This window comes from Hippopotamus amphibius, chromosome X (genome assembly GCF_030028045.1).
Source record: "Hippopotamus amphibius kiboko isolate mHipAmp2 chromosome X, mHipAmp2.hap2, whole genome shotgun sequence".
Classification (NCBI taxonomy): Eukaryota; Metazoa; Chordata; class Mammalia; order Artiodactyla; family Hippopotamidae; genus Hippopotamus; species Hippopotamus amphibius.
This window is the reverse complement of record NC_080203.1, coordinates 121,565,656-121,589,585: the sequence shown is the minus strand read 5'-3', so window position 1 is coordinate 121,589,585 and position 23,930 is coordinate 121,565,656. Positions and strand designations below refer to the sequence as shown.

The window sequence follows — 23,930 nt, the reverse complement described above, 5'->3', positions numbered from 1 at the left end:
GTGGGCTGGGGCTCTGTCCATCTAAGGAGGGTGTAAGTGTTGATGGCCCCTCTGGTGGAGGAGGGAGAGAGCAGGGAGAGGAAACAGAAGGCAGGATACAGAGGGCTCATGGCAAAAGGAAGAGACTGGGAGGTGAGAAAGGGAGATAAGCAGCAAAGGGACGCAGGTTGCCTGGTACTGTTAATGATGACAGCAATAGTAATAATAACCTCTAACATCAGTCAGCTTTATGAAGGGCCCAGCGCTCTGCTCAGTGCCGCACATGGATGAACATACCTACTCTAACAACTCTGAAAGGTGAGTACTAGTATTATCTTCATTTTGCAGGTGGAGAAACTGAGGCACAGAGAGGCTAAGACTCATGCCCAACATCACAAAACCATTAAGTGGCATAACTGGGATTTGAACTAGGACATCTGATGCTCCCTGTTAAGCATGCGAATTGCTCACCACAGCACATATCATGTGTCACACTGTTATTATGTTCTGGCTACTATTATTATTAGTGTACATGTGTGTATGTGGATGTGTGCGTGCATGCGTGCATGTGCGCGCGCGCGCGTGCGCGCGCGCGCACACACACACACACACACACACACACACACACACACACACACACACATAAACACACACACACAGCCCATGGCCAGAAAGCGAACTGCATTGCCTTGGGAGTCTCTCCTTGTGCTTACCTGGAAACAGTATTTTGAGGAAATGGACATTTGGGTGGTACCCATACTGAGGGTGACCAACTTGTCCCAGTTTCCCTCGGACTTCACCAGTTTTACGACCATACGTCCCATGCCCAGGGAATCCTCCTGGGCAAACGGGAACAGTTGGTCACACTGCCCATACTAGTATGGAGAACCAACTGTATGTTTTGTTATTTCTTCCCACTGAATACACAAGGGGGCATTGTAACCATTCAGTCATGCATTCCTCAAACATTTATTGAGCGCCTAATTAGAGGTGTGACTGCTGCCCAAGAACCTAGCACCAAGGTTGGGGTAGGGCAACAGGAAAGTGAGAAACCTTCCACGATCCCCCATCAGAAAGAATAAAATGTGTATTTAAATGAACAAACACTTCCATAGCACTGACTGTGTCCCCAGCACTGTAATGAGCACTTCACATCCTAACTCATGTAATCCTCACAGATACCTTGTGGCATGGCTAATGTTATTATCATCCCCACTGTAAAGAAACAGAGGCAAAGGGAGGTTAAGTACCTTGCCCCTCACGCAGCTGGCAAGTGGCACAAAGCAGGATTGGGACCCAGGCAGGCCCTCGTTGCTGCAGAATCCAAGCCTTTAACTGCTGTGTTCTGCTGGGACAATGACCTTGAACCCCGGCAAGAACTCTGAATGGCCTCAGTCTCTCTTTCCAGCCCTGCTTGGAAGTTTTCCCCTAGCCCAGTGGTTCTTGAACCCTGAGCGCACATTAAATCACCCGAGGAGTTTGAAAAATAATACTCATTCCCCAGGGCCCCACTCGCAGAGGTTTCTATTTAACTAAGTCATTCTGATCTGGACCTCAGGATTTTTAAAAGCTGCCCACAAGGATCTACTGTGTAGCTGGGTCTGAGAATCGAGGTAGCTAGTTCCTCTCTTCTAGCAAGCTGAGCTATGCCCACCCCCAGTCCTCTAACCCGATGCTTCTCAAATGCTAATGTGCAAGTGAATCAGCTGAGGACCTGATTAAAATGCAGATTCTGATTCAGTAAGTTTGGGGTGGGTTGAGGTGGATCAGAAAGTCAGCATTTCTAACCAGCTCCCAAGCTGTGCTGATGCTGCTGGTTCATGGACCACATTTGGCGTCGCAAAGATTTTGAGGCAAAGACCAGAAGCCTCTACATCCCCTGCTTGTTAGAAATGCAGACGCTCAGGACCCACGCAAGACCAACTGTGTCAAAATCTGCATTTTAATGCACATTCGAGTTCGGGAAGTGTTGCTCAAATCCTGAGCTTCCCACAGGTTCTAGGAATGGGTTTCAGATGTGCCAAGGTATTGCCTGCCCTCAGCTCTTAGGAACTTGGTCAGTGACCTCCAGGGTCCAGCTGCGAGCAGTCTCACTGACCCCATGTGTATGCAAATATTCTAAGATTTGCTGCTGACCACCATGGAGAAAAGGGTGAGAAGTCCTACTCTAATCAAGTCTTGCTGCCCCCTTTGCCTCATACCTCCAACAAGCCTTTGCTCACACTGTTTCTCCCAACTGGGTGGCCTCTGACCGGCCTCATCCAGTTTCTGAAGTTCAAGCTCATGTCCTAGTTCTTCTTCTATGGAAGCATTCCACGTGGCCATTTCAGTCCAACAGACTTTTTTTTTTTTTTTCATGTAACAAACACATGATAGCATTTCCTACCTGCCAGGCACTATTCTAAGCCCTTAACATTATTCACTCATTTAACCCCCATTTTACAGATCAGGAAAACTGAGGCACAGAGCAGTGGGATAAGTTTCAAGGTCACACGGCTAATGAATGATAGTGTCAAGATTCAAACCCAAATACTCTGGCTTCAGAATCACTACACTAAACCACAATGCTAAGATTCTTCTTGCTGCTGTGGGACTTTGAGAAGAATTCGCAAATGATACAGAGTGTGAACAGTGAAAGAAAATATATTTCTTTTCTGTGGCTGCTGCAACAAAGTGCTACAAACCAGGTGGCTTAAAATAACAGAAATGAGTTCTTTCACACTTTAGAGACCAGAAGTCTGAGCTCACATTGTGGGCAAGGTCATGCTCCCTCTAGGGGCTCTAGGGAAGGATCCTTCTTTGCCTCTTCCTGACTTCTTGGTGGTCGCCAGCAATCCTCCGTGTTCCTTGGTGTACAGACATGTCACTCTCTCTCTGCATCCATCATCACATGGCCTTCCACTCTGTGTCTCTCTGTGTTCTCTCCTCTCCTTAAAAGGACACCCCTCATTGCATTAGGGCTCACTCTGGTCCAGTATGGATGGATTCATCTTTAATTATATCTGCAAAGACCCTATTTCCAAATAAGGTCACATTCTGAGGTTCTGGGTGGGCATGAATTTGGGGGGATGCTATTCAACCCAGCACAGAAGAGCAGAAGAACACAGAGGTTGTCTCAGGGCAGAAAGTGTCTCTTAAAACTCTTCAGCTGCTCACTGTTTGGAAATACTGCTGAAGCCTTTGGATCCATGACCGCTGCCCTCCAGATGCAGTGGAGGTGCAGCAAGCAACCCAGGGAGTAGCTGGATGTTTGGGTCAATGGACTGCAATTTCCTTGATGCCAAAATGACATCAATTTCCGCCTCCATCCAGGGTTGAGCATCTGATACTGCTTTCGGGTTCTCTCCAGACCAAATCGATCAGATTGATTTTTGTGTACAACAGGTACAGTAAAACTGCCACTTCTGAGGTTTTTGTAGGTGGCAAGTACAAAGGTGACATACGCACTGTTCAAGTGATCAGGCATTATCCAGGCCAGCATATACTGGCGAAGCAGCCTTAGGGATCCTGTGGTGGAGATCCTTTAGGAGAACTTCTTGTACATCAGCACTTCTCTCTGAAATATCCACGTCCTTTCTATGACTAGCTAAGAAGGAATCTTGTCACCACCACTCCAGGACCACAGCGTGGATATTCCAAGCCAAGACCAACTGCAGCTACATGCAGAGGAAAGTTTCAACACCAGGAAAAGAATTGAAGAGGTTGGTATCCCTATGCTGCCGACTTCACCACATACATGCAGAAATCCTAGAGAGGGAGATAGGTCCTACATTGTTTTAGGCACTCAGGATGATTTGTGGATTTTGAATGAGTCAGTATTAGAGCAATTAAGTGCTGGAATAAAAGTAGAAGCTGTTAATACAGATAAAACAAGTAAAAAAAAATATGGAACGGAAGTGACAAAAGGTAATGGAAGTAGAAAAAAATGACCTCATATACTGACACTGATGGAGAAGTAGCTTCTGAGGATGAGTGATTGTGTTACAGAGTGCAAGAAATTGAACTCTTCAAACAAGAGTTGTTTCCATGCTGGGCCCTGAGGAAAGATCAGTATTCAAACTGTGCCAAGTGAACCCATTATCTCTTCATTCCTGTTATCACGATCCCACCTGAAAAGAAGGAAAATGAAGGAATTTATGTCTCTTATTGCCAAAGAACCATTTCGGCTCCAGTCATTACAACCAAAGATCTTATAAAAAAAGGAAAAACAACACAAAACTTTTTGATCCTTGCAGCTCAGCAGAATTCTCGGATTTGGCTCACAGTTCTGAAAGCCCAGAGACCATCTCAAAAGCACAGGAGAACAATCAGGCGGCCTTTTGGAGCAGAGCGCAATCTCTTGAAGCTGTGTAGCATAGGTGAGAAGTGCCCATGAGACAGGAATATTATTCATGGAAGCACAGGCCACCTTGTCACTTGTTGTCACAGCGCCAGAAGATTAAAGAAGCCTGGGGCTTCATGCCCTCTTTGCAAGAAGATTCCACTGGTTATTAAGGTTTTATGGCCAAGCTGAATCGGCTGGTTGCAGAGAAATGATTACCAGGGCCAGGTCAGGATAAAATCATCAGTACTGAGTATCTCCACTCAGTGTGACCTGGGGCATCATCCATCGTTCATTGATTCATGCAATTCATGCATTTTCCTTTCTAAATTCAAACGGAATTCAAGAGTAATTCTTTAAAACTAGATTATCAATCTAGGGACTCCATTTACATGAAAAGTTACTTTAATCACTACATTGTTTTTCAAAAAAAGGTTCTGGGGGGAGCAATTACAAAGATAAACAGGAAAATACATTCATTGACCAAATTACCTGAAGATTAACCTTTTCCCTAGTTAATTTTACTCCCCACCCTTCTATTCTGCAGGAGAATGTTTTTAGGCATAAAAATCCAAGGTGGTTATGAGAAAAACACTAATGGTAATAATAAAAAAAAAAAATAATGCGACATGTTATTGATGACTTTACCTTACAGTCAAGCTACATGGTTCTGAGAAACCTAAAGAAAGAGTAAGAATCTTGAAAAATGAGAGATTTATTCCACGTATGCCTAGAACAATGGTTATTAAACTTCTTGCTAACATATCCTTAAAAGAATTTTGAGAAACTTGTATACTCTCTTCCACATGTTAAAAATTGAAGTGTAATTAATACAAAATAAAATACACAGATCTTAAGGGTTGCTTTCCTATGAATTGAACACATTTGAGTACCCACCACTGAAAACAAGCTATAGAAATTTCCATCACACCAAAATGGCCCCTCATACCCCTTTCCAGGTAATCCTCCATTTTCTCTCACCCTAGATTAGTTTTCTTTTGGCACACCTTTAATTTGCTATCCAAAATTTTAAAATATACATAATTACTTACAAAGAAAAAAGTGACTAGCTAAAGCTTTCCATAGTTCCTTGGTGAGGAAGGATTGAAAGTGAATATGGAGCCACCTTGTGTACTATTTACAGTCTGCTACATACAGAATTTGACTTAAAGGTGTCTAGTTCACACAGTCTGGGCCTAGATATTCTCTCAGTCTTTTTTCTTTTCTTTTCTTTTTCTTTCTTTCTTTCTTTTTTTTTTTTTGCGCTCTTCATTTATTATGTCCCGAATAAAATAACCTCATTGGGATTGGTAAGAACATTTGGGTTTAGTGCTCAAAGAGAACCAATCAGGTCAACGGTACCCCTTCCTTAACAAGAGTTAGGGAGGGGAGGTAGTAGAGTGTGCTACCTGCTATACTTGATTATTCCACTGGCATCTGTCATAGACTGCCTTGAACCACTGGATACCTGTTTGTGGATGGTATATTTTATTCCCCAGCTAGACTGAGATATTAATGACAAAGGAACAGAAATTGCAATCAGAAGACCTGGGTAGAAGATTCAATTCTGCCCTTATCATGTGATCACAGACAGATTCCTCAAACTCTATGAGCCTCTGTAGACTGTTAAATGGGACTAAAACCCAACTCACTGGGAAAAAATTAGATAAGAAGAGTAAAAGTCCTTTGTAAAATGTCAAGTTCTCGTCACTGGGACTTTCTCACTATTCTTTTAATCAGGAGTTCATTCTTATGCTTCTTTTAACCCTCATTGAGCATTGCATGTAGAAGGTCTTAACAAATATGTGTTAACTGAGTGATGTATCTGTTTATAATAAACAACAATAAAGAGTTGTAAATGTTATTGTTCAGGGAATCAAAAATTTACACATTAGATTCTCAATTTGCACATACATATGAGTACAGAATTCTTACCTCTGCTTAATACACATATATAAGGTACAAAAAACAAGCCACAGTCACTTTACAAAAGACTAATCTGCAAATTTCTTTCCTTTATTAATTTGAAGATCTATATGTAAAATTACCACTATTTATTCTTCTTTCACCAGAAAAGTTAAGTAATATCAGTACTACATAGTGTAACCTCTCTTTGAAGCATTTACTTTCCATCCTTAATCACATCTGTAGTTCTCCTGAGAACCGCTTCAAACATTTTCACACTTACATAAATTGTAAAGCTGTTATGTAAATTGAAATACTGTTCTGGTAAGAGCATACCGTAGTTGATTTTATGAATCGGGATAATTGTAAAGTCCATCTAGCAAACCATTGTTAAGGTCCCAACTATGAGCCAGGTATTCAAACAGGAATTTGGATACAAAAACAAGATGATGGAGGGGGTGCTAGCCAAGATGGATAAGCCCTCTACATCCTATCTATCTGCCCCACTGATTACAACTGAAAGCTCTAGACAAGAGACAAAAGTAACTACAACCACAGTTGACTGAGGACTTGGAAAATAAAATAATAGGCAGACTGGGGAGGGAAGTCAAAACTTGAAGAAGTTTTGTGTTGAATTTCTTGTTTTGTTTTTGGTGGTGGTGGTGGTGGTTTCTTTTTTTGGGGGGGGGGGTCGGTTTTGCTCTTTTATTTCCTGGTTTTGACCCCAAGGTAGCCCAAGTTGCCGAACTGTGCAGTGGCTCCATCCACCTTGAGGCTCTTCCTTCCCAAAGGTTCTGAGTCCTCTCTACTCAGCTGAGGGGAAAGAGAGGGAGGACCACATGTGAGAGGTTTTAATGGGTCAGGCCCATTCATGGTAATTGGTGCACATCACTTCCATCTGCATTCCATTGGACAGGACTCAGTCACACAGCCACCCCTAACTGCAAAGGATGCTGGGAAATGTAGTCCAGCTGTGAGCCCAAGAGGAAATAAGTAAAATATGGATACTAGTTAGCACTAAAATAGTCTGTGCCACGTAAGTGCTTTGGTAGAGAAAGGTGTGTACAGAGAGATTTGTGAACACAGAGGAGGGACTTCTAAATCAGAATGGGGAGACAGACCAGAGAAGACTTTCTGAAGGACAGGACATGAATTCTGCAGGATAATCAAGAGGGTGAAAAGGGGAGCTTGGAGGAGACCACAGCATGAGCAAAGATGCAGAAGCAGGAAATGTGCGAATGAATTTGGGAGAACCCAAGTGATTCCCTCTTCCTTAGGCATTAGCTGTATGAAGAAAGAGCCAGGAAATGAGTCTGAAAAGGGAGGCAAGAGCCAAGATTTGAGTCAGAAAACTCTGCAGCATCACTGATGTATTTAAAGCAGAGGTCCAAGAGTATTTGATTTCTAATTTAGAAAGAGCCTAGTAATTATGTAGAGGGTGGCTGGAGCCAGGGATAGGAATTAGGAGACTTCCCATTTTCTAGACAAGGAGCAACATGGGCTTGAAGTAAGCAGTAGGGTGCAGTGATGGGATCAGATATGAGATTTGAGATACTCATGAATCCAAATCTATAGAACTTAGTAACTTATTGAGTACGGTAGATGATATTATGACAGGAGTCAAGGAAAATTCCTAGGTTTCATTCATTTATGGACTCATTCATTCATTCAACAAATATTTATTGAATATCTACTGTGTTTGTTCCTCTAGGTGCGGGAGACACAACAATGAATAAACAAGCAAAGTTCCTGTCCTCATAGAGTTTACATTCTGGTGGAAAATCTAAAAACATTAATAAATATAAATTTATAGTGTGATTATGGTTGCCATATTTAGCAAATAACATGTTATGTTTGAGATGTCCTTGTGGGACCTCTGGGTGGGGGTTGGTTAACTGCGTGTTATTTCTATGAGTCTGTTGCTCAGGAGAGAAGCCTTGGCCACAGATGTAGATTTGGGAGTCATGAGCATTTGGGTAGTTGTATGTGAAAACAAACAAAAACAAACAAACAAAAACAAACAAACAACCCAACAAGGGAATTCATTGGCTGAGGACACCAAAAAGTTCAGAGCTGTTTTTCCAGCTTCAAGTGTAGCTGGATCCAGAAGTTTAAATGATAGTATTGGATTTCTGTCTTTTTTTCCTCTCTTGGACTCTCTTGTATGATGGTTCCTGGCAACTCCAAAGTCCCCAGTTCACATCTACTCATTCAACAATTCCACAGAAATTTGCTTTTTCTTTTTGTTTGTTTGGTTTTTCTGATAGTTCTAGTGGAAAAGTATCGGCAAAGACTATGATTGGTACTTTGGGGATTACACGTCTGTATCTGAGCCAAGGCCTGTAACCCAGAGCATGACACTTGGGGGTTGAACAGAAAAAGACAAGATAGAGAAGGTGTGACCAGAGCAGTAGGAGAAGATCTTGAAGCCAGTGATGTCCCAGAAATCAACTCAGTGAGTTTCAAAAAGGACTGAGTCAACAGTCATAGAGGAGGCAGTGAAAACCAGGACAGGAGGAGATGGGACCCAGTACACTGACCATATAAAGGCCATCAGGTAAAAAGCTAGGCAGTGCCCTTTGGAGGATGGAAGGTAGTATTAAGGAGAAACTGGTAGAAAGTACACCAGATGTCTGGGAGGAGAATATGGGAAATTAACTAAATCAAATGGCTCTAAATGTCTCAGTTTCTCGAACTGAGAGGCATATCCGGAGGATCAAGAAAGCCATGGGCTGAACACAAAGCATCTTTCTTGCCTCTCAATTCTGCTATATTATGGTGCAAGATGCAAAAATCTGTGGGGATTTTAACTGAAAATATTAAACTCTAAAGAGATTTGTACTTGCAAGAGGACTCCTTCAGACTATACTCCCAGAGTTCCTTGCAGCAAGCATTCCTTCCCCTCTGGCTAGGGGGTATGTGGGTAAAAAGAATGGGAAGCATGGCTGTTAGTTGTTTGAGCACTTGCCTGCTGTTCTATGGGTAAAGAGATCACAGTTCAAGGATGTTTTAGGACAGATCCACCAACAAATAATGATAATGATGCCAATCATTTGTGAAGCACTTACTATGTGACAGGCACTGTCCTAAGAGCTTGACCTTGGTTATGCCTCACAATAACCCGACAGGATAGAGGACTGTTATAATCACTCCTGCTTTAAAGATGAGGAAGCTGATGCACAGAGAGGTTAAATAACTTACCCAAAGTCACACAGCTCTAGATTTAAACCTAGGGAGTCTGGCTTTTGAGCCAGTGTCCCTAAGCACTACTGTCTTGTTGTTCAGTCCCATAATTTCCATATGGGCCACTGCATTTGCCAGACTGTAGCTTCTGATATGGGTTCAGAAAAGAAGGTCATTCCTCATACAATGGTCTGTGAATTTCTAGAAGAGGCAGGGTTGGGGAAGCACCATCTGGCAGCTGTGTCTCACCTCTGCCCTACCCAGCCTGTCAACGGGTGATTCAATGGCTATGCCACAGAGGCCCAGAAGCCCTACTCCCCAGGCAGCTTTGCACTGTAACCTTGGAACCATGGGAATTTGTTAGTCCACTGGGTGATGTTTATCTGAACCCTACAATTACCTTTTTGTTTGGACTTGAGCTTTTAATTTTTATTGGTTTTAATGCATTCCTCAAATGAAAGAATAATTTCAGAGGTGCTTTATACAATAGCTGGTTTCATTAAAACATTTCAGTTTAAGATTTTCATAACCTAAGGATGAAGAGAAAAACAAATCTGCAATTTCACAGTACTAATCTGTTTTCTCTGAATTCATATGCAGAAAGTACTTTTTACTTTATTTCTGAATGTCTATAAAGGTAGCTCAAGCAGGATAAGGACCCCCATAGTCCCGTCAACCAGTAATAACCCATGGCCAATCTCGCCCATTTCCTGCCCTCTCCCTACATCACCTTGAAGGAAAAACCAGACGTCATATCATTTCATCCACAAAAATTTCAGGACATATCCCTAAAAAGATAAGGATTATTTTAAAAAACATAGCCACAATACCATTATCATAATTCCTTAACACCAGCAAATAGCCAGTCCATGTTCACAGTCCCATAAATTATTTTTTAAATTCTGCTTATTCTACAGTTCTATACCCCTACATACCCCTATATTAACTTGACTACTTTTGTTATTGTTGATACATATTTTAAATTTTTTTCACTATGAAAAATTCAAACCCACAAATGTAGAGAGAATAGTATGATGAACTCCCTGCACCCATCACCAAGCTTCAACAATTATCTGTATTTGGTCAATCTTGCTTCATCTACTTTCCTCTTTCCATCTTTCTCTTTCATTGGCTGTTTATAAGCAATCCTCAGACAACATTTCCTGTCATTGGGCATGCATTCTTAGCTTGGTTAGCAGCAAGAAAATGCAGAGGTGTTTTCTGGTAGGCATTTATATATTTATTTTATTTCTAAATCCCTAGAAAAGTATTAGATTAAATGCAACGTTTTTAGCAGATCAGATAAACTGACACTTGGTGTTTTGCTGTCTCTTTTTTTTTTTCCCTGAGCAATGTTTAAAATAAAACCAAATTCTAAACAAATGGCACTAATAGTCTATGACATGAATACCAAATAGAATATTTGTGTCACACACGCTCTGTCAGCTGTGCCCAGATCTTTAAAAGTACATTTTCCAAGACTAACTGAATAAAAGCTGAAACATAAAATTTTAAGCCTAACTATAATTAAAAAAAAAAAGAACAGAAAAAAGAGACACCATCAGCTGGTTTAGATTCCAAATGGGGCCTGAATGACGACACTCCATTGGCAAAGCCCCTGGGTTCCTCTCACATTCCTTCTGGGTTTTGAGATCTGCTGTTTTCCAAACAGCTCTTGGGGGACCTTTAAGAATTGTGCATCTCCTTGCCTGGGAGACAGAAGAAATAGTTCAGGCTTTGGGTTCTCATAAAGTAACGCCACAGATCACAATTTGTTGAGATTGACTGAGATGACCTTGTTTTGTCTTGTGGAGATTTACCATGAAATCCACAGTAACACCCACAATAACTGTGAAATCACAGTGTGTCACCATATTGCTCATTCTGCTGTTACTACCACAAGCAAATGACAAATGACAGCCATATTGACTTGTACACCATTAAGAACCCAGGGAGGGTAATGAAAACTTGTCACGGGTTAGGTCATGCAACTAGCAAGAGAAGTGCTGTTGAGCATTTTCATTGCCAACAGCAGAAATTCTGGGCAAACAAAAAGTGATTGGTTAGGATTGTAAATTGGTTCAATACTTTTGCAAAAGGTTTGGCAGTACCTGTTCAAGCTAAACGTGCATATACCCTATGGTCCGAGCAATTCCACTTTATGGCGCTAGAGGTCAGAATAGTGCTTACCCTGGGGCACTGGCTGAGGGGGGCAAGAGTGAGCTTTCTGGGGTTCTGGAAATGTTCTGTATCTCGATCTGATGGAGGTCACACAGGTGTAGGCACAGGTTAACATTCACTGAACTGTAAGTAGACCTCAAAAAAGAAAAGCTGGCAACTTAAGAGGACCTCTGTCTCTAGATTAAGACAAAATGCTGTACTCACCAGGAGCTCATAGCTTCCCAGGTAGAAAACCCCCAACCAAAAGGTGGGGCTTAGGGTGAAGTCTCTACTTTCCCCTAAGATAGTTGGTCTCACCCACCCCTTTCTTCCACCAACATAAAGACCCACCTTTCCTAGAAGAGCATTGCTATATTTTCAGGCACCGATAAAGACTTTATGTCTGGCACTATTTGACTATTCAAATGGCCTTCCTTGGATGAATTGAGTCCAATTGTTGATGGTCAGGTTGCTTTTGAATTGTCCTTTCTTGGCAAAATCAAAATTGTCACATCACATCCCAAATCACTTTGTAAAACTAAGTCACATGGCAGGCTCTGCTGATATTGCTTACTATTTGTTCGTAGTTATATTGTAGCCTCTGCCATTTAACACTGTGTTTGAGTATTCTTTATTTATTCATTTTGTGTTTAGTAATTCAGGTGCACCCATTTGGTAGTAAATCATTGGAAAACCACCGCAGCTAAGTTTCTATGTTGATATGCTACTGGCAGAGCAGTATAATACTCCCAGTGCTTATACCCGGTGAGCATTACTTACATTAAGTTCCTCTCCATTCTCAGATGTCAGAGAAGTTTTATTTTGTAAAGGGAGGCAGACCCGTACCTTAGGTCCTCAATCTGAGAAACAAATGGACTCCTGGTGAGCCTAGCATTGAGATAGTTCCTCTTAAATTGCCAGCCCCTTGCATAGGAGGCAGACCTGATGCAAAAGCATCAAGCTGTCAGTGGATGGATGTGGTTTCCAGTTTATGATGAGAAAATGAGAGAGACAAAAACCAAAACAAAACCCCGAAGTCTGAAGAGCACAGAGAAGCTTGGAGTTAAAATATGAATAAATCCAAGTGCATTTTCTAGGTTAAAGTGGTTTTATGTTTGTTTATATGTAGGCTTAGGAAATGTGATAGTATTAATGCATGTATAAGTCTATGATGTAGAAGGAATTGATGCTAAATTGGGAAATAAAGTGATGTTACATGAACCTAAACTGAACACTATTATTTATGACTTGATATCACAACCTTATGGCATCTTTTAAATATGAAAAAAAAACTGTTAGGATATAATGAATTAAAGCTGTGGAAGTTTTCTACAGACAAAAGAATGCTGTATATTTCAAGGCATTTTATCCCCTGGATATTTTTATTTGATTTAAATTCAAGGGTCAAATTTTATGACTGTGTAAACAGTTGAGAAAGATTTCATCAGCTGCTTTTGAATTATTATAACAGCAGGAAACATAGTATACCTTTGCTATTTAAAAGATTTTTTAAAAAATAAGAACATGTGTTCCACTTCATGGTATCAAACACAGAGCAAAATGACTCTGATTGGGAACATACTTGGGCAAATGACTAGATTAAAATGACTGAGAGTTATAAATGTCTGAAATGTCTATTTCAGGCACGAGTAGGGGAAATGGCACTAATTTCTAGAGTGTACACATAATGATTAAATTAGCCTGGAGAGATGAAGAGTATATCAGCATGTACCCTGGAGAAAAAATGTCATATGAATCAGGAATGAGTCAATCAACTCTTCAGTGGGTGGTGCCACCATGAGAAATGTCTCCGCTGATTGCCGCTACCCCTCCAATCACATGATCATCTACCTAGCTCATTTCTCCAGAATCCCATTACCCTCCTCTGTAGTATCTGCCAACCTAAATAAAATACTATCTGCAACTCTGTCCCTTAGCCAATTGCTCTTTTTGGTCCTTTTTAGATCCGTTTAAGTAGGTCCCAATAGATGGACCAGGCTTGTATTTGTATAATGGAAAATGCCAACTAACCTTTGACTTTTGACTTAACCTCTGACCCAGTAGGCACTAACATTTATATCTTCTCCTCAGCCTCAAATTTCTTTTGGAATAAGTTGGTGGATCATAACAATCAAGATATGCAAAGACCCAGATATGCACACATCTAGTCCCCATGCACACACAGGCACTTTGCTGCCCTTAGCTGCTAACTCCTGGGACCAACAAACAAGATCAGGGCACCCTCTGTCTTCCTTGTTTCAACCTATCTGGATGTGTGTGTGCTCAGAGAATATTCTAAGATGAGAGGAAACGGTCTACATGGCAGCAGGTTTAGGGTGTGGATGCTGAATAAAGGGACAGCCACTGCTGGTGGGGACCCTGCCCACATACCCTGTGCATTAATTAACCTCTCCATTATACGCTGACAAGTGTCCTACTTCAAGCAGCATCTGCGATTCTCTGCCTGAGGTTTTCTGTTGGCCTGAGAATGGAGGAATCTAGAGGGGCCATGGAGTAAGCACCTCATGAAAGCAGCCCTCACTCGACACTGGATGGATTGAGAGGTAGATACACCAGCTTCCTTGCCCCTCAGTTGGATATAACTCTCTGAGTTCCCTGGTGGGAGCAAGCTCCAGTTGCCCACAGAAGCAATATGCTCTGTTATGTACTCTTTCCTGCCATGCTTCCCTGCCGTCTATCAGAGCTTCAGATCACCTCCCAAATAAAATTCCTGCCCTTAAATCTTTGTTTCAGGGTCTGTGTCTTTGTGACCTAACATAGGTCAGATGGGTTTGGACTCAAGGAATCATGGCAATCGAAATTCAAAGACATGAATTTGAGCCTTGCCTTTGCCATTTGCTCTCTGTGACCATAAGTGAGTTACTTCATCTCTCTGAGCCTCAGTTTCCTCGTCTATAAAATAGGAATAATAATACACCTTTGTTGCCTAACAGTGTTGTTGGGAGGTGTGAATGAGAAAACATATTTGAAAGTGTTAAAAATTGTAAAGAGCCACACAAACATGCATTATAGTCCATGAGAACTGTTCTCCTCCTTACTCCCACCCAGGCCAGACTTCTTTTAAAGATTTTATTTGAAATAGTTATAGACTCACAGGAAGTTGCAACAATAGTATAATACAGAGTCTCATGTACCCTTTACCTAGCTTCCTCTGATGGTGATATCTAATATGGCGCCAGTAGGATATCAAAACCAGGAAATTGATGTTGCTACAGTGCTGTTAACTAGACTACTGACCTTATTTAGTTTTATGCTTTTTAAGTACTTACTAATCTGCCATTCTCTTCCTACTCAGTCCTCTGGCCTCCACTCTCTCCGTCTCCAGTGATCTTTGAGGAGTCTAAACTAGCTACTTAGATCACTAACTCTTAGGGTCCACTCCCTGAGAGCACGTACTGACTGAGCACTTTAACCACTGTCCTAACCACACTTCACAACTGTGGGACAAAATTCTATTCCTTTTAATCTAAATTCTTTGTCACCGCCTCTTGACCAATAACAGGTAGGCTTTGCAGACAAAATCCCAAGATCCTAGATCCTGCTAAGCAACTTCCTAAAGTGGTGAATGCAGCAGTTACCAAAAGAGCTGTTTCCAGTGATGAATTGGATAACAATATTTTCATTAGGAGGTTAATACATTTTCTTTAGTTGCTTTAGAAGTCTTGGATAAATGCCTCCTTGTTTAGTTGATTCATATCCTGCTTAATTTTTCAAGTTGTCCTGTCACCCCTTCCTTCGTACTCCTGGGACTTCACCTTTAGTGCCCGGAGTAAAAGTGGGGGGAACCTTTTCTCCATCAATCCTCTCATGAAGCGAAGGGTCGCGGGGTCATTCGCAGTAGTGCCTCAGTAATCTCCTATTCTCTCTTTGAATGCAACCATTATTCCTCCTTGAACAGATAATTTATCTCCTCCCTGACTGCCTTCTTGGTTAAAGGTTAACAAAAATGACATCCCCTTCAAGTTCCAACCCTTGGAATGCACAGACCCCTGCTGCCAACAAAGTCTTTCAAACCAAGAAAACAGAAAATGTACTAGAGTGAAGTCTCTGAAATGGCTGCCATTTCTCTTTCTTCTTGATGCCTATGAGTCTTGGTGACCATCCTGATCTTTTGAAAACACTTCAGAACATACATTTTCAAGGATCCATCTTTGTCCCTCTTGTAGTAATACAGGATCCATTTTCCAAGTGCCTCTCAAAGCCTTCCAGCATGCCAATCTTTTCTCATAAGTTCTCTCTTGGGGCTCTTATCCTCCTTCCTGGTTTTAAGACATTAGCCCTACAGATATTATTCCAAAGCTATATCTCATTCTCAGCCTCTCTCAAGGAATCTGATCCCACATTCCACTTGCCTACAAGTCCCACCTCCATGGGTGGGACCACCATTCTCATAGTTGCCTGGACTTAAACCCTCAGGCTTCTTTCACTCCTTATTAAGAAGCTCCTGGAACTGCCTGGACTCATTCTGTCATTCCCACCCCACACAATCACCACCCACCAAAGCACTGCAAGATCTCATATGTCTAAGAAATGCGTCTTAGTGACATTCTAACTTTGGCCAAACCTAACAGCGCTTTAGAAAAACATCAGAGGCCAAGGAGAAGAACAGGCTGCCTCTGCTGATCCCAACCCACAAATCAAACACTCAAACTCCAGGCCCATTCCCAGATCACTGGGTTTTGCTCCAGTTATTCTTTTTTTAAATTAATTTTTATTGGAGTATAGTTGCTTTACAATATTGTGTTAGTTTCTACTGTACAGCAAAATGAATCAGCTACACATATACATATATCCCCTCTTTTCTGGATTTCCTTTCCATGTAGGTCACCACAGTGCATTAAGTAGAGTTTCCTGTGCTATACAGTAGGTTCTCATTTGTTGTCTATTTTATACATAGTATCAATAGTGTATATGTGTCAATCCCAATCTCCCAATTACTCCCACCCCCGCCCTCTGCTTCAATTATTCTTGACCAAAACTGCCCTCCTGACTCTTTTCCACCTGTGAAATTCCACCTAGGCTTAAAGGATGTAGACATTCCTAACCTGGTTTGTACCATTTGTTGGCACTAATGCTATACCATCTGGTATTGTTTGCTAATTTTCTATAGCCCTTATCTTCCTCAACTACACTGTAGGCTCGTAGGGAGCAGAAATAACGTCTTCTGCATTTCTGCAAGCTCCATAGCACCTAGGAGTCTGCCTCATTCAGAAGTGGCACCATGTATTTCTCATGATGGGTTGATAACCATATGTGCCAACAAAACAAAAGGAAAAGCAATGAAACCAATTCTTTTTTTTTAATTTTTTTTTTATTATTTTTTTGGGGATACACCAAGTTCAATCATCTGTTTTTATACACATATCCCCGTATTCCCTCCCTTCCTTGACTCCCCCACCTCGAGTTCCCCCCACCCTCCCCGCCCCAGTCCTCTAAGGCATCTTCCATCCTCGAGTTGGACTCCCTTTGTTATACAACAACTTCCCACTGACTATCTATTTTACAGTTGGTAGTATATATATGTCTGTGCTACTCTCTCGCTTCGTCTCAGTTTCCCCTTCACCCCCCGCCCCCTCCCATACCTCGAGTTCTCCAGTCCATTCTCTGTATCTGCTTCCTTGTTCTTGTCACTGAGTTCATCAGTACCATTTTTAGATTCCGTATATGTGAGTTAGCATACAATATTTGTCCTTCTCTTTCTGACTTACTTCACTCTGTATGACAGACTGTAGTTCTATCCACCTCATTACATACAGCTCCATCTCATCCCTTTTTATAGCTAAGTAATATTCCATTGTGTATATATGCCACATCTTCTGTATCCATTCATTTGTTGATGGGCATTTAGGTTGCTTCCATGTCCTGGCTATTGTAAATAGTGCTGCAATAAACATTATGGTACAAGTTTCTTTTGGGATTATGGTTTTCTTTGGGTATATGCCCAGGAGTGGGATTACTGGATCATATGGTAGTTCTATTTGTAGTTTTTTAAGGAACCTCCAAATTGTTTTCCACAGTGGCTGTACCAACTTACAGTCCCACCAGCAGTGCAGGAGAGTTCCCTTTTCTCCACACCCTCTCCAGTATTTGTTGTTTCCAGATTTTGTGATGATGGCCATTCTGATCGGTGTGAGGTGATACCTCATTGTGGCTTTGACTTGCATTTCTCTGATGATTAGTGATGTGGAGCATCTTTTCATGTGTGTGTTGGCCATCTGTATGTCTTCTTTGGAGAAATGTCTATTTAGGTCTTCTGCCCATTTGTGGATTGGGTTATTTGCTTTTTTGGTATGAAGCTTCATGAGCTGCTTGTATATTTTGGAGGTTAATCCTTTGTCCATTGTTTCATAGGCAATTATTTTTTCCCATTCTGAGGGTTGCCTTTTATTCTTGTTTATGGTTTCTTTTGCTGTGCAAAAGCTTTTAAGTTTCATGAGGTCCCATTTGTTTATTCTTGATTTGATTTCCGTGATTCTAGGAGGTGGGTCAAAAAGGATCTTGCTTTGATGGATGTCATAGAGGGTTCTGCCTATGTTTTCCTCTAGGAGTTTTATAGTGTCTGGCCTTACATGTAGGTCTTTAATCCATTTTGAGTTTATTTTTGTGTATGGTGTTAGGAAGTGTTCTACTTTCATTCTTTTACATGTTGCTGTCCAATTGAAACCAATTCTTATTGAGCAGCTATAGATGAGCCACGGCTTTCTCTAACCATCTAATCTAATAAGTGTCCCACTCCCCAAACTATCACATTACCCACTTTGGTTGTCTTCGTAACACTTACTGCTACCAGAAATTATCATGTTCAGTTATAATTTATGTAATGGATGCTCTGTTGTGGCCTCTGGATCCTCCTTCCTGGACTAGTTCTCATTTCTCCAAGTGTTGGGAGTGATGGCTGCTGAGTGTTCTCAGCTGAGTGTCCCTCCAAGAATTGTCCTTGGAAGGGACCACTTGGCCCTTCCCTGGCGCAAGCTGGATTTAATGACTGCTCAAAGTGGGGGTGTAAAGGCTGACATACTTGCCTTGCCACAGGGCAACTCTGAAGGGCTATCCCAGTTCCAGAGCTTCTGTGGGGGGTGGCTGAAGCCTCTGTTACACCTGCTTCACAGTTCATCTCTCCCTGCCAGTCTCTGCCATCTCTCTTCCCTCCCTCCCCTTCCAGTGCTGTTCCTAAGAGCATCCATAATAAACTTCCTGCGTGCAGATCTCCATTGCAGTCTGTTTCCAGGGAACCTAACTTAAGAACGTTTACTTGTTCACTGTCAGGTCTCACTAGAATGTTCCATGTGAACAGGGACCTTATCTGTCTCATTTACTGCTGGGCCTAGAATAGTGCCCTGCACATGATAGGTGCTCAAAAAATATTAGTAGACTATGAATCAATGGCTTTTATTTATCTAAGTCTCGCAACTCTACCTCATTTTCCATATGAGAAAATAAGCACAGGGAGGTCAATTAAATATCCCAAGGATACACAGCCAGTCAGTTGTGGAACCAGGACCACACTTGTATGAATCCAATATCTACACTCTTTTCAAAACCAAGTATGGCCTCTTGATGTCTTCTTCATTGTGGGTAGTACCGCCTGTTTGGCTGGGGGACACATGTCTTTGGCTTTTGTGGTCTGGCTGACTTCTTGGCGCACTTGGCATGGCAACCTCAATTTAGTCTTTAACTCTTCTCTTTCTGTGTTCTCTAACTCTGCCACACCACTGGCCTCTTCCATGCTTCTCTATACAACTTTTCTTCAAAATGCCTTTTCTCCTCTGATTTCACTGACAGCATGTTGGTCCAGAGCCTGATTAATCCCTAATTCAATCTGCACAGTCCTTTCATTACTCTCACCTCCTTCAGTTGACTCTATATGTCACTTTTGACACTCTCTTCTTCACCAGCTTCGCTTCTCTACCACACTCAGGGGCCAAGCAGGATATAGAATTCATATCAGATGATTTAAATTAAGAAAACTCTATTGAAGGAACAACACCCTGAGGTAAGGGTGGGGTTAGGAACAAACTGAGATGGCAAGGCACTCTGGAACTAGCAAGAGTGGAAAGGTGCTGTCACTCTCAGGGCTGAAGGGACGAAGCTAAGGAAGTAGTGTTACTTGAGGCTGGTGGGAGTTGGAGCCATGGAAAAGGGGCCTCCTGGTGGGAGACGTAATTCTGAGGGTTGCAGATACTATCAGAGACAGGATGCCAGAGCAGGGAAAGAGCAGGGAAGAAATCCCCTGGCTTTTCTCTCCCACCACTCAGATCTCCTGCTGGTGTCTTCCACTGGCCAACCCCAGCTGTATGCCAGGTGGCAAAGGGAGACTGGGTTCCATGCATAAGTTCCTGAGGCACAGAACAGGGCAGAGAGGGGCAGAGAATGGATCTGGGAGTTGGGAGGGGCAAAAGAGGAACCAACACACCTCAGTTCTCCAACAGAAAAGCTAATTTTTCATGTCCCACCAACACCATTCCACAACATGTTTCCATTTGTAAGTTACAGTACAGACTATGCAGCCCTTTGAAACACACATATACTTTGATCCTCACAACTTCCCCATGAGGTAAGTACTGTGACCTACCCCATTTTAGAGATGAGGAAACAAGCTTAGAGAATTTGTGACTCGCCCAAGAATATCACACAGCTAAGAAATGGCACGGTTAAAATACAAGCCCAGATTTGTGAGTTCAAACCTTTTAACCAAAATTTAGGGCTCAATTTGCACACACAGTTAGGGTGTATATTCTCTGGAACATCTCTCCATTCCTACCCTCTCCCCTTTCTACACACACACACACACACACACACACTCACACACACACACCCCATCTTATGTTAATGCTTCTAGCTAACTTATCTTTTGTGTTGACCTTCCCCTGTTCTTCAACAATTCTGCTTAGGACACCTTCATCTCTCATCATCACTCCTCCTTCCAGTTAGCATAGACCCATCAGCTGCCTCTTCAGCATCTCATCTCCTCACCAGCTGCCTCTTGCCTCAAATACTGAGAGGTGGCCATGCACAGTGCTGCACTACCCAATGTGGCCACCACAAGCCACTGGAAATATGGGTGGTGTGGCTGAGGAACTAATTTTCTATTTCATCTTAATAAATTTAAATTCAAAATGGATACTTGGAGCTTTATTCCTGCCCCTCCCCCACCATCCTTAAGTACAGACTGTGCTTAGTGACTTTCTTCCAAGGAATAGTGTATAGAAAGGGAGAGAAAAAGTAACTTAGAGTGCAAAAACCTGGCAAACACTACCTCAGTCAAGTGATCAAGGTGAACATCACCAGTAATAAGCCATGTTGATAGCATGTGCTCTTGATACATGGGAAGAGAATGGCACTTCACCTCTGTGGTCTTCCTCTCCAAATCCCACTGGAAAATGTCAGCCAAACCCCAACTGAGGGAAATTCTTCAAAATACCTGACCAGTAATCCTTAAAATGGTAAAAGTCACAAGAAACAAGGAAAGTCTGAGAAGCTATCACAGACCAGAAGAGACTAAGGATACATGATTAAATACAATGTGGTGTCCTGGATTGGATCTTGGAACGGAATAAGGACATTCACAGAAAAACTGGTGAAATGCAAATAAAGACTGGGGTTTAGTTAATAGTAATGTATCAGTGCTGTGTTTTGGGTTGTGACAAATGTCCATGGTAATATAGGATGTTAACAGTAGGGAAACATGCGAGTTATGTACAGGAATCTCTGGACCATCTCTGCAACTTTTCTGTAAATATAAATTATTATAAAATAAAAAGCTTATTAAAAATAAAAATAAAGAAAAAACTGTTATTCAATTCAGTTATTGGAAAACTTTTAAGCATGTTTGGAACAACTTGAGTATGTTAACTTGCTTTTCTACCTGTAAATTTTATGAAAGCTAAATACAGATCAAGTATTTCCAGTGAAAATTTAGCGTCCAAAATGAGATGTGTTACAAGTATAAAATACATACCAGATTTTGAAGACTTCATATAAAAAAAAAAGTTAAGTATCTCAATAATTTCTAAAACACTGATTACATGTTGAGATGATATTTTGGATATCTTGGATTCAATTAAATATATTACTAAAATTCATTTCACTTATTTCATTTCATATTTTTTAATATGGCTAGTAGAAAATTTAAATTCCATGTGTGACTTGCGTTATATTTCTATTGGGGTTAAGAATATAGACCTTTGAGCCAAACAGCCTGGGTTGAGATCCCAGCTCTGTACCAAGAAACTGATTAACCTTGAACAAGTTAGTTAACCTTTCTGTGTCACAGTTACCCATCTGTAAATAGAGTACACAGGGTTGTTGGGAGGATTCAACAAATTCATCTATATCATGTGCTGAGTTATAGTAAGCACTGGAACATAGCAAGAACTCAATAAATGCTAGCCATTATTACAGTAGGGCTGTTTATAGCCAAAGGACCTTTGGAAGTTCAAGTCCTGAAGTGATTCACTGCCAAAGCTGAGAGGAAACAAGGAGGAAAGATCCTCACTGCTTTTCTTCTCCCGCCCTCCACCTTCCTGCTTAGTCTCTATGGGAAGCTGGCCAGCAAGTGAGCCCAGGTCATGCCATCCACAGAGCTCAACTTCCCCAGGCACAAGAGTAAGAGTAAGGCAGAGAGACATGGGGAATTGATCTAGTGTGGGAACTGGGCGGGGGGGGGGGGGGTGTGGTGAGACAAAGGAAGAGAACCCGCGCACCTCACTACTCCTGTAGCAACCAAAAGCCTAAAGTATCCTGCTTTCCAAGCCCTCAGCCTCACCGCTCTGTCCCACCCTTGATTCTCAGAACAGCCACATTTAGTGTTTCCCTTAGCCCCTCCCATCCCCTGTTTTTTAGGGGACTCAGCCCTTGCCCTGCCCAGAGCCTCTGAGCCATTGCCAGTCCTAGACTCAGCCTTTTAGAAATGAGTCATGTACATAAAGAGATGGACATTTTTTGGCCTTATCACTGATTTCTTGCCTTTATTGTAAAAGGGCAGTGGCTGATCTTTGAAGGCAAAGAGCAGATAGTCTCAATATCATGTACACCCCACTGCAGCCTGAACTAACTGGTGGTGATGATAAGAATGATGATTAATGACCTCAGAATCATGTTTTGAGTGTTTTTTTCCCCACAAGATTCTTCCCAGTGCTCCTAATATCCACCTTAGCTGGCCAAGTCACCATTTCCTGAAGTAAATGAAGCTGGGGTGGATCTCCTTTGTGTAGGGTGAGCATTACCTTTGTGAACCGACCCCACTAGCCTTCTTCTCGTGCTGGCCATATGGTCTCGCTTCTGCTCAGTTTTTCCAGGGCACATGTGCAGGGAATCTAATAATGGATTCCAGCCAGCCCCTGGGCTATTATGTAAATAGGAATCTTCTAGCACCCCCACACTCCCTTGGGAATCTCTCTAATTAATTAACTTAAGTTTAAAACACACACACACAAGTACTCTTTTTCATGGTGTTAGGTGGCCTTAACACTACTCTATGTTGGGGTGTGGCTCTGCTTTTAAGGACAGGGAGCACATGATTCTGTGACCCTGGCTACTTAAGTGCTCAATCTCATTAAGCTCCTAAAATCATCACCTACTCCTAGGGTCTCCCAATGGGCTGTTTCCCCTGCCAATATTTATGCATTTTAGGCTATTTTATTAGGTGCATACAAGTTTAGAATTGTTTTATCTTTCTGAGGAATTGAATCCTTTCTAATGATCTAGTGACCCCTTCTAACCCTGATAATGCTTTTTATCTTAAATTCCATATTCCCCAATGTAGCTTTCTTTGGGTTAGTAATTGCCTGGTTGTCTTTTTCATCCTGTTACTTTCTGCCTTTCTGTATACTTATGCCTCAAGTGTGGCTCTTGTAATGGATATATAGCTATAGTTTTAAAAATTCTATATCTGACAATTTCTGTTTTTTAACTGTCTAGTTTAATTCACATGCATATTTGGTGAATAACAGTAATTATTATATTTGGACTTGGTTTGCCACCTTATTTTTTAATTTTTTATTTGTCCTGCTTTTTCTGTGATTCTTTTTCTTTCTCATTTCTTGCCATTTTTTGGATTGTTTGTGGCTTATTTTCTGTTTGTTTCCTTATTTCATTGTTCCTTTTTACTTGTTTGGACTTTATAGACTCTTCTTTAAAATTCTCTTAGTGATTACTCTTGAGATTTCATCATTTTTTTTTGACTCACAAAATCAAAAATTAAACATTTTGACTCCCGTATAGAACAGAAATTGGCAAACTGTGGCCCAATGATCAAATCTGTCCATCACCTGTCTCTGTGAAAAAGGTTGATTGGAACACAACCATGTTCTTTCATTTTCATACTGTCTATGGCCACTTTCATGCTACAATGGCAGAGTTT

General features: G+C 41.5%; 1 pseudogene; it reads left to right on the top strand.

Moving 5' to 3' along the window:
- The first annotated feature begins 3,167 nt into the window (after positions 1–3,167).
- On the top strand, positions 3,168–4,492 carry LOC130841581 (protein Mdm4-like; annotated as a pseudogene).
- Positions 4,493–23,930: the final 19,438 nt, after the last annotated feature.